Here is a 16,473-nt window from a genome sequence, read left to right on the forward strand (position 1 = left end):
AATCCCTTGCCAGTTGCTTCACTTGTAAATATTTTCTCCCATTATGAGAGTTCTTTTCCTTGTTTTGGACTTTCTTTGCTATGCAAAAGTTTTTAAGTTTAATTAGGTCTCATTTGTTTATAATTGTTTTTATTTCCATTAATCTAGGAGGTGGATTAACAAAGATCTTTCTGTGATTTATGTCAAAGAATATCCTGCCCGTGTTTTCCTCTAAGAGTTTTATAGAATCTGACCTGAATTTAGGCTTCTAATCAATTTTGAGTTAATTTTTGTGTATGGTGCTAAGGAGTGTTCTAATTTCATTCTTTTACTTGTGCATATGTGCTAAGTCACCTCAGTCATGCCCAAATCTTTGCAACCCTATAGACTGTAGCCCTCCAGTCTTTTCTATCCATGAGATTCTCCAGGCAGGAATACTGGATTGGGTTTCCCCTCCTCCAGGGGTCTTCCTGACCCAGGGATCAAAGCCACATCTTTTATGTCTTCCTGCACTGAAAGGCAGGTTCTTTACCAGCAGTGCCATCTGGGAAGCCCTTATTTTACATGTAACTGTCCATTTTTCCCAGCACCCCTTATTGAAGAGACTGTCCTTTTTCCACTGTATATTCTTAACTTCTATGAGAAATGAAAAAATTAAACTTTGTATCAAAAGATCTATTTTCTTTATCTGCATTGACTTATTGAATTTGCAATTTTCCAACATAGTAGTTATGGTACTAAATTTTAATTTCAAAAACAAAAACAGAACAGATAGCAATGAGTCTCTGAAACAAGGCAACAGTGTGCTCCTGTGTCTTGTCAATGGCTGCATTTTCCTTGTTTCCAGAGAGCTTGCTCTTAATTGCATCATAACCAGTAGCTGTTTGTGACATGCAATCATAATTTCTACTTAGTTGATCAAGTTATGGGCATCTAGAATGTAGAAGAAATGCCTGGGGTTCAATTCACCTTTATTGTAGTTATAAACTGGTGTATAAATTATTACCAAGATATCCAATACCAACGTCCTTAAATTTACAAATCCCTAACTTCTATGTCATCTTTTCCCTTTCTGCCTCTTCTCTTTCCCTAGTCCAAGAAACTTAAGTCTTAGGAACTTAGTTCTACTGCATTATGAAACTCACAGCTGTAATATTTGTCTAACCTCATGATTCCTTTATTGTAAATAAGCTCCACCACCAAGAAGAATTAAAACTCATGTTTATAAACTCTGAATGACAGGGAACCAAATGCAATTGGTTGGCAAACCCAATGAAGCTTTGAGGGAAGCAGGGTGGTGAAAAGCATCTGCCTGAAAATTCTCCTCTAGTTAGTGTTCTTTGTGCTTTCCTTCTCCCCTGGCAGTAACACCTGGCAGTATGAATTATTCACCAGTTCACTAAGATTGCTTACCGTCTCCAGACCATGTGCTGGGAAGTCAGCCTGAACAAGACAGACAGGTGCCTCTCCATAGAATGACCTTCTAGTAGGAGGAGGCAGGCAAAGAATGTGTCCACCAGTCAGCCTGAGTTAATGCCACAAAGGAAAGCAAAATGGAGAAGAGATGGACAGTCTCTGGAGGGTACTCTTTAGCTAGGATTGTCAGAAAACACCTCTGGGAGTAGTGACAGCTCACCTGTCAGTTGAGAAACCCACGTGTGATGGTAGGCGGGTAGGGGGAGAAGGGGCGAGCCCTCTGGCTGAGGATAAATCTGAAAACAGGAAAATTATGTTACTTGTTTGAGGGACAGAAAGACAGACAGTATTCACAGATTAGGAATTGGTATTATAAGATGAATTTGGAAAGGCAAACAGAAGACAGATCATGCAGAGTATTGGGAAATACGATAAAGAATTGCATTTCCATGCTGAGAAAATAAGAAGCCTTTAAAATTGTAAGCATGTCAGAAAACCTGAATTTAAGTCTTCATATTTCTAGTAACTAGCAGTTCGATTTCTGCCGCATCATTTAAATCTCTGCACCTCCATTTCAGTATTTGTAAAACAGCAACCTTAAGTATGTCAGCTGTTTTGCATTCGCTCACGCTTCTTGCCTGTTCAATGCAGGAGATGTAAGAGATGTGGGTTCAGTGCCTGACTCAGGTAGATCCCTTGGAGGAAGGCACATCAACCCACTACAGTATTCTTGCCTGGAGAATCCCATGAACAGAAGAGCCTGGCGGGCTACAGTCCACAGGGTCGCAAAAAATGGGGCACAACTGAAGTGACTGAGCATGCACGCAAGCACCCTTCTCCCTCCGCCATCATCCACTTCCCACCCTGGACTCTAGCACCTTCCACAGTGGATAAAAATGGAGTTTGGCCAACACAAGTCACCAGCAGGTGATGAGGTGACTGGAGGAGAGTAAGACAGACTACTTACCCCTCTAGGTGCCTCACCACTAGGTCAAAACAAAATTTACCTTGACCTAAGGACACAACTTCCATCAGGAGGCTGTCAACAAAAATTCAATAAACTATCAAGTTAAGATGAAAAGTGGGATTTTAATTGAGCCAATCTGAGGATTATAGTCTAGGAATCAGATTCTCAGAAGTTCTGAGAACTGTCCTGCCTATTAGGAGTTGAAGGCACAGTCACATACATTTTCATGACAAAAATGTACATCAAAATGACACACTGATACTTGACATAAGGTTCACCAAGGATACACAGTCTAGGTGAGCCTGTACAAAGCCAGCAGCAGGTTACTATGACCCTGCAGAGCAGGAAAAGAGCACTATTCTTTTAAGAAGTCACATTGTCAGTTTCAGAAGGAAAAGAAATGGGTCTCTGTGGTCCAGCAGGCACAGCTGTCTTTGAGGAGCCCTGGTTAGTGTGACAGAGAGGCAGGCTGCAGACTGGGCAGGGAGGAAAGAGGCTCAAACACAGAGAGATTTCATGTTTAATTTTTTTCCTGTACTGCCTTAAAATACAAATTTTATTGAATCAAGGCCCTCACTTTCTTCAGCTTTAGGCCTGGGATGGAAACAGCTCCCCCTTGAGACTAACCTCTATGTCACATTCTATTTCTTGTAGCTTCCCTAAGCCCTCCCATACCTTTGTAAATAGTTCTTTCATTCCATTATTTTCAAAGAATAGGTATGGCTCCTTGTTTACTGCCAGGGAGTGAGGGAGAAGACCCAAACACAGAGATATTTTATGTTTAATTTTTTTCTTGTACTGCCTTAAAATATAATATTCTCACTAGTGTAATAAGTATCATTTTGCCTACCTGACAGAATTCATATGTGGTGAGGTATCAAAAGTTACTTATTTAGTATAATATATAGATTATTATTTTTGTCTCCTTGTTCTCAAGATCTAAAACTCAGACCAACGTTCCTAATAAAATAATTTAATTATAATGAATTAAATATACACCTTGGTATAAAGAGTTCTAGAGTATAGAATCATCGGACATTACCCACCATCTTCTTTTTTTTAATTTAAATTTATTTATTTAAATTGGAAGATAATTATGTTACAATATTGTATTGGTTACCCACCATATTCTAACAGTATCAATTTATAAATGAGGAAACTAAAAAAAAAAAAAAAATGAGGAAACTAGTGCTCTGGGAAATTAAATCACCAAAAGTCTCAGCAGCAAGTCTCCTGTCTCTCAATCCAATCAGGAGTAGGCCCTTACTAGTCCCTTAGTAAACATGAGCACAGTAGATCATCAACAAGTCCAAAACACTCAATTTCTAGATCTTAGCAGCTGCACAAGATAGCCATTCCCTAAGTAAAAACAGCATAGGAATGGACAACATACAGGTAACATATTGATCAAGCACTGTAATACTCCAATTGCCTAAGAAGCAATAAAATCACTAAAAACTGAATAATTTTAAAACTATACTTTGTATTTAAATAACTCATGAAAGGTCACAGTTGAAAACAGCCTTAAAAATTACTCAATCCTGGGACTTCCCCTGGTGGTCAGGTGGTTAAAATTCTGGACTATATGCAAGGGGCATGGGTTTCATTCCTGGTCAGGGAACTAAGATCTGCAGCTGCACAGTGTAGCCAAAAGGTTAAAAAAAAAAGAAAGAAAATTTAAGTACTTAATCCTAACTCTTTTACCTTGAAAAAGGAAAAATCAAAATTATGAAAGAGCAGGATGGAGAATTTAAGTCTTCACACTGGCAATGCAGTGAGTTTCCATGACACTCTATTGCTTATATTTCATACTCAAAATATAAAATAGAAAAGCCACATGAAATAAGTGGGAAATTGTGTGGTCTATGGTATGCAAAATTGGTTAACAAAATGTCCTTGTACCAGTATTTCAAATAGCCAAGTATTTTAAAGTATTATGTGTATATCTGAGAAGAGGATGGCTGGGGGAAATTTCCTGTCCCAGAGTGGTGGGATCTGATTTTATCTGTCCCTTGCTTTTAGATGTCTGACTAATGGGAAAAAATTTATCTTTCAAGTCCCCTAAAACATTCACCTTATAGCTTACAGAAAGAAAAAATCCATTTAAAGACAAGAGAAGGAAAATCCTGGTTGGCATACTTGTTTTTCACTAAGGCCCCTCCCCAGACTCCATTAGAATTCTCCTAGGTGTTGCACTGGGGTATGGAGAGCATCAACAAACCACTGAAATCCAATGGCTTTTAGGGTCACAGCCACCAAAAGTTCAAAATATCTGAGCCTTGCTCCAGAAATGCAGGAATCTACAATATGCACATCAGAACTAGATCAGATGTGTGTTTTTAAACACCCAAGGGCCCTAAATCAGCATTACACTTAAACTGAAGATGCAGGAGGTTGTCAGCAAACAACAGCATATGGGGTGGATATTTCACAGGGACTGTTGACCTTAATTTAAAAAGAAATCCAATTAAAATAAATAAATTTATATTTTTTAAAAAGAAATCATAATGGGTGAAACTAGGGTAAGTATTTTACAATCCAGTATAGTCATTAAAATATTCTATTCTAGAAGAAATCTGGTTTACAATTATTTTGTGAGATAGACAATATGTCTAATTTCTTTTCTTGTACACTCAAGTCTTACTCACTTGCTCTTTTCTTCTAATGTAATTGTCTTTCCTGTTGGAATTTATGATTTACAACTACACATATAACCTTTCCTGAATCACAAAATCTCTCCTGTTGATTTGTTTTCCCCCACATGATTGGTAACTTGCTTTTTTTGAAATAGTTTTATGCTAACTAAATTCTAGCTATTGTGCATCATTGACACTTAATCAAGTGAGATTCCATGATACATGTTTTTAACTTTAGCCTAGGAAATATTGAAAATGCTTCCATTTTTCCTATGTTCTTTCCACTCATCGTGTGATTTTCCTTCCACTCATTTCTCTCATTTCTCTAAGGTAAAGAGACCAAGCAATTGCTGGCATTTTGAGTGAGGCAGGCGGATGTTCAAGCTACTTAGTGTCTTGATGCCTTACTTTATGGTCCACCTTTCCCTAGTTTCATTGAAATTAATTCAAGCTAATGGAGAAGTTCAGATCTTCAAGTCTTCCCTGACACATGGGATGTTTTCTTGCCAAGTCGTGGCTTTCCTAGCAGTATAGACATGGGTCCACAGTATTGTAGAGGGTGATTTCAGGGATGATTACCATTGGCCTTTTTCAGATGCTCACTTTAAGGTGCATTTAGTCATGTCGGAATACAGCAGGTAACATGCAAGATTTCTTCATAGAAAAAATGAACTGAAGTCTTTATTTCCCCACTTTCAATCCCATCATGATAATTATTAAAGATGTAGTTACATGTGAATCAGGCCCTCTTGTTGTTCATTTGCTAAGTCATATCTGACTCTTTGAGAACCTCAGGACTGCAACACTCCAGGCCTCCCTGTCCTCCACTCTCTCCCAGAATTTCCTCAAACTCATGTCCATTGAGTTGATAATGCTGTACAACCATCTCATCCTCTATTGCCCTCTTTTCCTCCTGCCCTCAACTTTTCCCACCATCAGGGTCTTTTCCAATGAGTCAGCTCTTCGCATCAAGTAGACAAACTATGGAGCTTCAGCTTCGGCATCAGCCCTCCCAGTGAATATTCAGGGTTGATTTCCTTTAGGATTGACCTAGTTGATCTCCTTGCAGTCCAAGGGACTCCCAAGAGTCTTCTCCAGCACCACAATTTGAAAGCGTCAATCTTTGGCCCTCAGCCTTCTTTACAGTCCAGCTTTCACATCTGTACATGACTACTGGAAAAACTATAGCTTTGACTAGGATTTTGTCAGCAAAGTGATGTCTCTGCTTTTTAAAACACTATCTAGGTTTGTCACAGCTTTTATTCCAAGGAGCAAGCATCTTTTAATTTCACGGCAGCAGTGATTTCATCATTTGTAGTGATTTTGGAGCCCAAGAAAATAAAATATGTCACTGTTTCCAATTTTTCCTCATCTATTTGCCATGAAGTGATGGAACCAGATGCCATGATCTTCGTTTTTTGAATGTTGAGTTTTAAGTCAGCTTTTTCACTCTCTTCTTTCACCCTCATCAAGAGGCTCTTTAGTTTATCTTTGATTTCTGTCATTAGAGTGGTATCATCTGCATATCTGAGGCTGTTGATATCTCTCCTAGTAATCTTGATTCCAGTTTGTGATTCATCCAGCCTGGCCTTTTGCATGAGGTATTCTGCATATAAGTTAAATAAACAGGGTGACAATTTACAGCCTGACGTACTCCTTTCGCAATTTTAAATCAGTCAGTTGTTCCACGTCCAGTTCTAACTGGACTTGTATGCTTCTTGACCTGCACACAAGTTTCTCAGGAGACAGGTAAAGTGGTCTGGTATTCCAATCTCTTTAAGAATTTTCCACAATTTACCAGACCCTCTACCTCTATGATTTAATGATAGTTACAAAAGGTAAAAAAAAAAAAAAAAAATTAATAGGCACTAGCTATCATCCCCATGTAAACACATTTTAATTCTTTAGTCTTTTTTTGTGTGCGCTTCAAAACAACCCACTAAATTGTAAGTGAAACAGTGTGTGGGTTATATACAATAATTCTGAGGTTTATATGAATGTTAAACTCTTTGAGTATCTAAAAGAATAGACTCTAGGAAAGTCTTAGTAGAAAGAAATATGCACAGTTGCCATTTCCTAGTCTTGGACTTTGAGGAAGCAACTTAACTTTTCTGAACATCAGGTTTCTCCCATGTGAAAAGGGTGTATTTTTAAATCTTTCTTTAGGGGAATTTTTGCCCAAAGTCCAAGGAGAGTCCATTCTTCTTGTCACATCCTAAAGTAATAATTATTACTTGGAAAACTCTAAGAGACAGAGTGAGAGTTTTTCTTCAACAAAGCCCTTTTTATTTTCTGTTCAAGATAACATTCAGTTCAGTACAGTTCAGTCACTCAGTCATGTCCGACTCTTTGCGACCCCATGAATTGCAGCACGCCAGGCCTCCCTGTCCATCACCATCTCCCGGCATTAAGTAACAACAAAAAGTCCTCACAGTGGATTTTCATCTCTCTACTGATAAATGTTCTCCCTCAAAATGTTTTGAGTCACATTCTCCATCCTAGGAAGGCAGACCAAAAATAAATAAATAAATAAAGTTTGCTTGAAATTAATTTCTATGGATGGCTTGGTGGCTTCTTTCTCTGAGGGAGACCCCCCTCTCTTTTAATCTGAGATGATTGACAGTGATGAAATCCAACCATAAACTTTACTTTCTTATTTGAGGAACTGAGAGACAGGCTTCCTCTAGTTTCTAACAGAGGTAATGCAAAATCTCCATGATCATATTGGGAGACATAAAGATTGCAAGATATTTCAACATTTCATTCCTTCCTTTGTTGGAATCTCTATAATTTATCCTAAGAAAAATGGAAAAGCAAACTTTCCTGTACCATCCTGACCAAGGAATACAACAAGGCAAATGGTCGAGAAAGCCCTTTAGTCTCAGCAGCAGAATTGTCAGAGAGTCCGAGACACCTTTAGAAAAGCCATAATGAGGGGTCAGTAACAGAAAGAGGCCAGCACAGTACTTGGCACATAACAAGTACCCCTTAAATATGAGCCCCTCTTACAAAGGAATGAAGTATTAGATTAGACTTGTTCTAAATGCAGATCATGTCCACATAGGTATTTTTATCATTTTCTTTTTTAAAGTATGGATTAGTTTTAAATAAATTCTTGGGCTTCCCTGATGGCTCAGCTGATAAAGAATCCACGTGCAATGTGGGAGATGTAGGTTCAATCCCTGGGTTAGGAAGATCCCCTGGGGAAGAGAATGGCTACCCACTCCAGTTTTCTGGTCTGGAGAATTCCATGGACTGTATAGTCCATGGGGCCACAGAGTCAGACACAACTGAGTGACTTTCACTCACTAAGCTAAAATATGATGAGAGGACAGGGAGATGGTGAAGGACAGGGGAGCCTGGCATGCTGCAGTCCATGGGGTCACAGAGTCAGACACAACTGAGTGACTGAACAATAAAGTTAAAATATTTTAAACTTCCTATTTTAAAAATACAATAATTTTTATTATATGAAATAAATATATTTAAATCAAATAGTTTATTTGATCAATTATGATCAATATATATGATCAATATTATGATCAATATAGTATACATAAACTTTTCAAAAGGGCAAAAATGATTTTTAAAGTAGTATTCATTATCTATAGGAGTATAGCAGATTATTACATTTTTAAAAAATATTTATTAAGAAACCACTTAGGCAATATGGACAGATCCAAAGCATGATAAGCCAGGGTCCCTCCTTTCTAAGAACTAACAATTTAGTAGAGACTAGGCAAAAATCTGTGAAAATTAAGTATACAATTTCAAAAATGATGCAGGGAAGAGTAAAAGCATCCCAGGGTACTGAATGCTTTAGCTGCTCAACAAATGACACTACAGGCATAACTTCTGGCTAGTGGGACCTCCTGAATAGGCATTAGAAAGCAATGGAATTAATAACTGCTTTATGTGATATATGAAAGAGAATTATTATTATTAACAGAGTCAATCCTAAGATTTCTCATCACAAGGAAAAATTATTTCTTTCCTTTTGCTTTGTATCTATATGAGATGATGGATATTCACTAAATTTACTCTCAGGATGCATGTAAGTCTAATCATCATGCTGTATACATTAAATTTACATAGTACTGTATGACAATTATATCTCAATAAAACTGGAAGAAAAAAATCTCAAAAATAATAAAGCAATGGAATTAAATTAGGTATTAAAAAATTGGTAAGTTTTGGATAGTCTCACAATGGGATGATGAGGTAACTCCTGAAAGTGAAAATCCCTTCAGCATCATGGGGAAGATTGGAAAGGTGCACTTGGAAATATGAGTAAATCTCTTCATCTGAAAAGGAAATTTATGTTAGGTGAGTTCTAAATTATTATAATATCTCTAAGACTAGAAAAGGCCAATGTAAGGCATACTGAATTAAAAAATCATCAGGACTGGCTTACTGGTCTGGTATGCTTATCACATAGATGGTGCCGTTAACATATGTGAAATGAATGATGAATTATTCAAGGTTTAAAAACCTGAATGGCAAATGCACATAATTAATGGGGTCTTCCATACTTGATGTAAATGAGCCTTTGAAACTCCTAAAACAGCCACAAACCTACACAAGTTTCCTGACTTGGTGGCTGACTTTACTATTCAAGTTACTTCCAAACAGCTTAAGAGAGAGCTCATAGTGAAAGGTACATGTATTTGAAAAGTAGCCAAGATATGGTTATTGTAACTGATGCTTCAGTGAACTTTGGTGTGTACTGTTAATAATTTCTAATTACATTCTACTGTGATCAATGAACATACTTTGTATTATTTCAGTATTTTTAAATTTAATGAGATTAATTTTGTGGTCTACTATGTTATCTGTCCTGGAGAATGTTTCTTGTGCCCTTGAGAATAATATGTATTCACTGCTGTTGGGTGAAGTGGTCTATAGATGCTGTTAGGTCAAGTTGATTTATACTGTTGTTCAAGTATATTTCCTTGCTGATCTTTTCTCTTTTTTTGCCACACTGTGGATCATGTGAGATTTTATCTTCCTGATCAGGGATCAAACCCATGACCCCTGCATTGGAAGCACAGAGTTTTAACCATTGGACCACCAGGGAAGTGCCTCCTTGCTCATCTTCTGTCTACCTGTTCAATTCACTGTTGAAAGTGGGATTAATGTCTCCAACTTTTATTTTTAAACTGTCCAAATCTCTCTTCAATTCTGTCACTTTTTGCTTTGTGTATTTTGGAGCTCTATTATTAGGTATGTAAACAATTTTTAATTAAATGCTTTTCTCTTGAAACAAAAAGAAAGAAAACTGGCCAAGATAGCAATAGAAATACAAATTATGCTCTCCTGTCATGGAAAGAAGAGAAGGAAAGGGAAAGAGAGGGAAAGGGAGAACAAGCAAGACAAAGCAAGGTGAGTCTAAGTCACAACACACACACAGCTGAATGTAAAATTAGCCCTGGGCTTCCTAGAAGTGAAGTAAAACATAATATACAACAGACCACAGCTCAGTTATTGCCTAACAAAACAAAGTATAACAGTCATCACATCAAGGATAGAAAACTGTGTCCTGGCACTGAACTTTAATAAAATGCATTGAATAAGATACCCGTGGCGGATTCATGTTGATGTATGGCAAAACCAATACAATATTGTAAAGTAATTAACCTCCAATTAAAATAAATAAATTTATATTTTTAAAAAGATATGTTTTTTAAAAATGAAATTAGATAGCATAATAAATATTGTGTTTGATAACAATTTTCTAGACAATGAAGAGGCATTATGTATATAGTCATTTTTTTAAATTTATTTTTAATTGGAAGATAATTGCCTTACAATATAGTGTTGGTTTCTGCCATACATCAATAAGAATCAGCCATAAGCAGACATATATCCCCTGCCTGTTGAACTTTCCTCCCACCTCCCATCACATCCCACCCCTCTAGGTTGTCACAAAGCACCAGGTTTCAGTTTCCTGCATCTTACAGCAAATTCCCACAGGCTAGTTGTTTTATAGTAATGTATAAGTTTCAATGTTGCTCTAATTGTGCCACCCTCTCATTCCCCTATTGTGTCCAAAAATCTGTTCACAGTGTCTGTATCTTATTGCTGCCCTGCAAATAGGTTCATCAGTAGCATCTTTCTAGATTCCGTATGTATATGTATTAATATGCAATATTTGTCTTTCCCTTTCTGACTTGCTTTACTCTTTATAAGGCTCTAGGTTCATCCACCTCATTATAACTGACCCAAATGTTTTCCTTTTTATGACTAATATTCCATTGTATACACACACGCACACACACACACATATATATACCAGATTGCTACCATCTTTCTAAGTTCCATATATATGTATTAGTATACTGTATTGGTGTTTTTCTTTCTGTCTTACTTCACTCTGTATAATGGGCTCCAGGTTCATCCACCTCATTAGAACTGATTCAAATATATTCTTTTCAATGGCTGAGTAATATTCCATTGGGTATATATACAACAGCTTTCTTATCCATTCATCTCCTGATGGACATCTAACTTGTTTCCATGTCCTGGCTATTATAAACAGTGCTGCGATGAACATTGGGGTACACGTGTCTCTTTCAATTCTGGTTTCCTCGGCGTGTATGCGCAGTAGTGGGATTGTTGGGTCATATGGCAGTTCTATTTCAAGTTTTTTAAGGAATCTCCACACTGTTCTCCATAGTGGCTGTACTAGTTTGCATTCCCACCAATAGTGTAAGAGGGTTCCCTTTTCTCCACATTCTCTCTGGCATATATTGTTTGTAGATTTTTGGATAGCAGCCATTCTGACAGGCGTGAGATGGTACCTCATTGTGGTTTTGATTTGGATTTCTATGATAATGAGTGATGTTGAGCATCTTTTCATGTGTTTGTTTCCCATCTGTATGACTTCTTTGGAGAAATGTCTGTTTAGTTCTTTGGCCCACTTTTTGATTGGGTCATTTATTTTTCTGGCATTGAGCTGCAGGAGTTGCTTGTATATTTTTGAGATTAATTCTTTGTCAGTTGTTTCATTTGCTATTATTTTCTCCCATTCTGAAGGCTGTCTTTTCACTTTGCTTATAGTTTCCTTCATTGTGCAAAAACTTTTAAGTTTAATTACATCCCACTTGTTTATTTTTGCTTTTTTTCCATTACTCTGGCAGTTGGGTCATAGAGGCTCCTGCTGTGATTGATATCGGAAAGTGTTTTGCCTATGTTCCCCTCTAGGAGTTGTATAGTTTCTGGTCTTATATTCAAAATGGTCTTTAATCCATTTTGAGTTTATTTTTGTGTATGGTGTTAGAAAGTGTTCTAGTTTCATTCTTTTACAAGTGGTTGTCCAGTTTTCCCAGGACCACATATTAAAGAGATTCTCTTTTCTCCATTGTATATTCTTGCCTCCTTTGTCAAAGATAAGGTGTCCATAGGTGCGTGGATTTATCTCTGGGCTTTCTATTTAGTTCCATTGATCTGTATGTCTGTCTTTGTGCCAGTACCATACAGTCTTGATGACTGTGGCTTTGTAGTAGAGCCTGAAGTCAGGCAGGTTGATTCCTCCAGTTCCATTCTTCTTTCTCAAGATTGCTTTGACTATTTGAGTTTTGTATTTCACATACAAACTGTGAAATTATTTGTTCTAGTGCTGTGAAAAATACCATTGGTAGCTTGATAAGGATTGCACTGAATCTATAGATTGCTTTGGGTAGTATACTCATTTTCACTATATTGAATCTTCTGATCCATGAGCATGGTATATTTCTCCATCTATTTGTGTCCTTTTTTATTTCTTTCACCAGTGTTTTATAGTTTTCTATATATAAGTCTTTAGTTTCTTTAGGTAGATATATTCCTAAGTATTTTATTCTTTCCATTGCAATGGTGAATGGAATTCTTTCCTTAATTTCTCTTTCTGTTTTCTCATTGTTAGTGTATAGGAATGCAAGGGATTTCTGTGTGTTGATTTTATATCCTGCAACTTTATTCATTGATTAGCGCTAGTAATTTTCTGGTGGTGTCTTTATGGTTTTCTATGTAGAGGATCATGTCATCTGCAAACAGTGAGAGCTTTACTTCTCTTTCCAATCTTGATTCCTTTTATTTCTTTTTCTGCTCTGACTGCTGTGGCCAAAGCTTCCAAAACTATGTTGAATAGTAGCGGTGAGAGTGGGCACCCTTGTCTTGTCCCTGACTTTAGGGGAAATGCTTTCAATTTTTCACCATTGAGGATAATGTTTGCTGTGGGTTTGTCATATATAGCTTTTATTACGTTGAGGTATGTTCCTTCTATTCCTGCATTCTGGAGAGTATTTATCATAAATGATGTTGAATTTTGTCAAAAGCTTTCTTTGCATCTATTAAGATAATCATATGTTTTTTATTTTTCAATTTATTAACGTGGTGTATTACATTGATTGACTTTCTGATATTAAAGAATCCTGCATCCCTGGGATAAAGACCACTTGATCATGATGTACGATCATTTTAATATGTTGAGGGATTCTGTTTGCTAGAATTTTGTTAAGCATTTTTTCATCTATGTTCATCAGTGATATTGGCCTGAAGTTTTCTTTTTTATGTGGCATTTTGTCTGCTTTCAGTACTAGTGATGGTGGCTTCATAGAAAGATTCTGGAAGTTTACCTTCTGCATTTTTCTGGAAGAGTTTGAGTAAGATAGGTGTTAGCTCTTCTCTAAATTTTTGGTAGAATTCAGCTGTGAAGCCATCTGGTCCTGGGCTTTTGTTTGTTGGAAGATTTCTGATTACAGTTTCAATTTCCATGCTTGTGATGGGTCTGGTAAGATCTTCTATTTCTTCCTGGTTCAGTTTTGGAAAGTTATACTTTTCTAAGAATTTGTCATTTTTCTTCCAAGTTGTCCATTTTATTGGATACAGTTGATGACAGTAGTCTCCTTTGATCCTTTGTATTTCTATGTTGTCTGTTGTGATTTCTCCATTTTCATTTATAATTTTGTTGACTTGATTCTTCTCCCTTTGATCTTGATGAGTCTGGCTAATGGTTTGTCAATTTTATTTATCTTCTCAAAAAGCCAGCTTTTAGCTTTGTTGATTTTTGCTATGGTCTCTTGTTTCTTTTGCATTTATTTCTGACCTAATTTTTAAGATTTTTTTTCCTTCTACTAACTTAGGATTATTCATTCCTTCCTTTTCTAGTTGCTTTAGGTGTAGAGTTCGGTTATTTCACTTCAGTTCAGTTCCGTCGCTAAGTCGCATCTGACTCTTCGTGACCCCATGAATCGCAGCACACCAGGCCCCCCTGTCCATCACCAACTCATGGAGTTAACAAAAACTCATGTCTATCGAGTCAGTAATGCTATCCAGCCATGTCATCCTCTGTCATCCCCTTCTCCTCCTGCCCCTAATCCCTCCCAGCATCAGGGTCTTTTCCAATGAGTCAACTCTTCATATGAGGTGGCCAAAGTATTGGAGTTTCAGTTTCAGAATCAGTCCTTCCAATAAACACCCAGACTGATCCCGTTTAGAATGGACTGGTTGGATCTCCTTGCAGTCCAAGGGACTCTCAAGAGTCTTCTCCACACCACAGTTCAAAAGCATCAATTCTTCGGCACTCACCTTTCTAAACAGTCCAACTGTCACATCCATACATGACCACTGGAAAAACCATAGCCTTGACTAGACGGACCTTTGGTGGCAAAGTAATGTCTCTGCTTTTGAATATGCTATCTAGGTTGGTCATAACTTTCCTTCCAAGGAATAAGCATTTTTTAATTTCATGGCTGCAATCACCATCTGCCATGATTTTGGAGCCCCCCAAAAATAAAGTCTGACACTGTTTCCACTGTTTCCCCATCTATTTCCCATGAAGTGATGGGACCAGATGCCATGATCTTCGTTTTCTGAATGTTGAGCTTTAAGCCAACTTTTTCACTCTCCTCTTTCACTTTCATCAAGAGGCTTTTTAGTTCCACTTCACTTTCTGCCATAAGGGTGGTGTCATCTGCATATCTGAGGTTATTGATATTTCTCCCTGCAATCTTGATTCCAGCTTGTGCTTCTTCCAGTCCAGCATTTCTCATGATGTACTCTGCATAGAAGTTAAATAAGCAGGGTGACAATATACAGCCTTGACGTACTCCTTTTCCTATTTGGAACCAGTCTGTTGTTCCATGTCCAGTTTTAACTGTTGCTTCCTGAACTGCATATAGGTTTCTCAAGAGGCAGGTCAGGTGCTCTGGTATTCACATCTTTTTCTGATTTTTCCACAGTTTATTGTGATCCACACAGTCAAAGGCTTTGGCATAGTCAAAAAAGCAGAAATAGATGCTTTTCTGGAATTATCTTACTTTTTCGATGATCCAGAAGATGTTGGCCAGTTGATATCTGGTTCCTCTGCCTTTTCTAAAACCAGCTTGAACACCTGTAAGTTCACAGTTCACGTATTGCTGAAGCCTGGCTCAGAGAATTTTGAGCATTACTTTACTAGCACGTGAGCTGAGTGCAATTGTGCGGTAGTTTGAGCATTCTTTGGCATTGTCTTTCTTTGGGATTGTAATGAAAACTGACCTTTTCCAGTCCTGTGGCCACTGCTGAGTTTTCCAAAGTTGCTGGCGTATTGAGTGTAGCACTTTCACGGCATCATCTTTCAGGATTTGAAATAGCTCAACTGGAATTCCATCACCTCCACTAATTTTGTTCATAGTATGCTTTCTAAGGCCCACTTGACTTCACATTCCAGGATGTCTGGCTCTAGGTGAGTGATCACACCATCGTGATTATCTGGGTCGTGAAGATCTTTTTTGTACAGTTTTTCTGTGTATTCTTGCCACCTCTTCTTAATATCTTCTGCTTCTGTTAGGTCCAGACCATTTCTGTCATTTATTGAGCCCATCTTTGCATGAAATGTTCCCTTGGTATCTCTATTTTCTTGAAGAGATCTCTAGTCTTTCCCATTCTATTGTTTTCCTCTGTTTCTTTGCATTGATCACCGAGGAAGGCTTTCTTATCTCTCCTTGCTATTCTTTGGAACTCTGCATTCAGATGCTTATATCTTTCCTTTTTTCCTTTGCTTTTCGCTTCTCTTCTTTTCACAGCTATTTGTAAGGCCTCCTCAGACAACCATTTTGCTCTTTTGCATTTCTTTTCCATGGGGATGGTCTTGAACCCTGTCTCCTGTACAGTGTCATGAACCTCCATCGATAGTTCATCAGGCACTCTGTCTATCAGGTCTAGTCCCTTAAATCTATTTCTCACTTCAACTGCATGATCATAAGGGATTTTATTTAGGTTTTACCTGAATGGTCTACTGGTTTTCCCTACTTTCTTCAATTTAAGTCTGAATTTGGCAATAAGGAGTTCATGATCTGATAGAAGCAAGGTCCAATGCTGTAAAGAGCAATATTGCATAGGAACCTGGAATGTAAGTCCATGATTCAAGGCAAATTGGATATGGTCAAGTAGGAGATGGCAAGAGTGAACATCGACATTCTAGAAATCAGTGAACTAAAATGGACTGGAATGGGT

The sequence above is a fragment of the Oryx dammah genome, unplaced genomic scaffold (genome assembly GCF_014754425.2).
Source record: "Oryx dammah isolate SB20612 unplaced genomic scaffold, SCBI_Odam_1.1 HiC_scaffold_19, whole genome shotgun sequence".
Classification (NCBI taxonomy): domain Eukaryota; kingdom Metazoa; phylum Chordata; class Mammalia; order Artiodactyla; family Bovidae; genus Oryx; species Oryx dammah.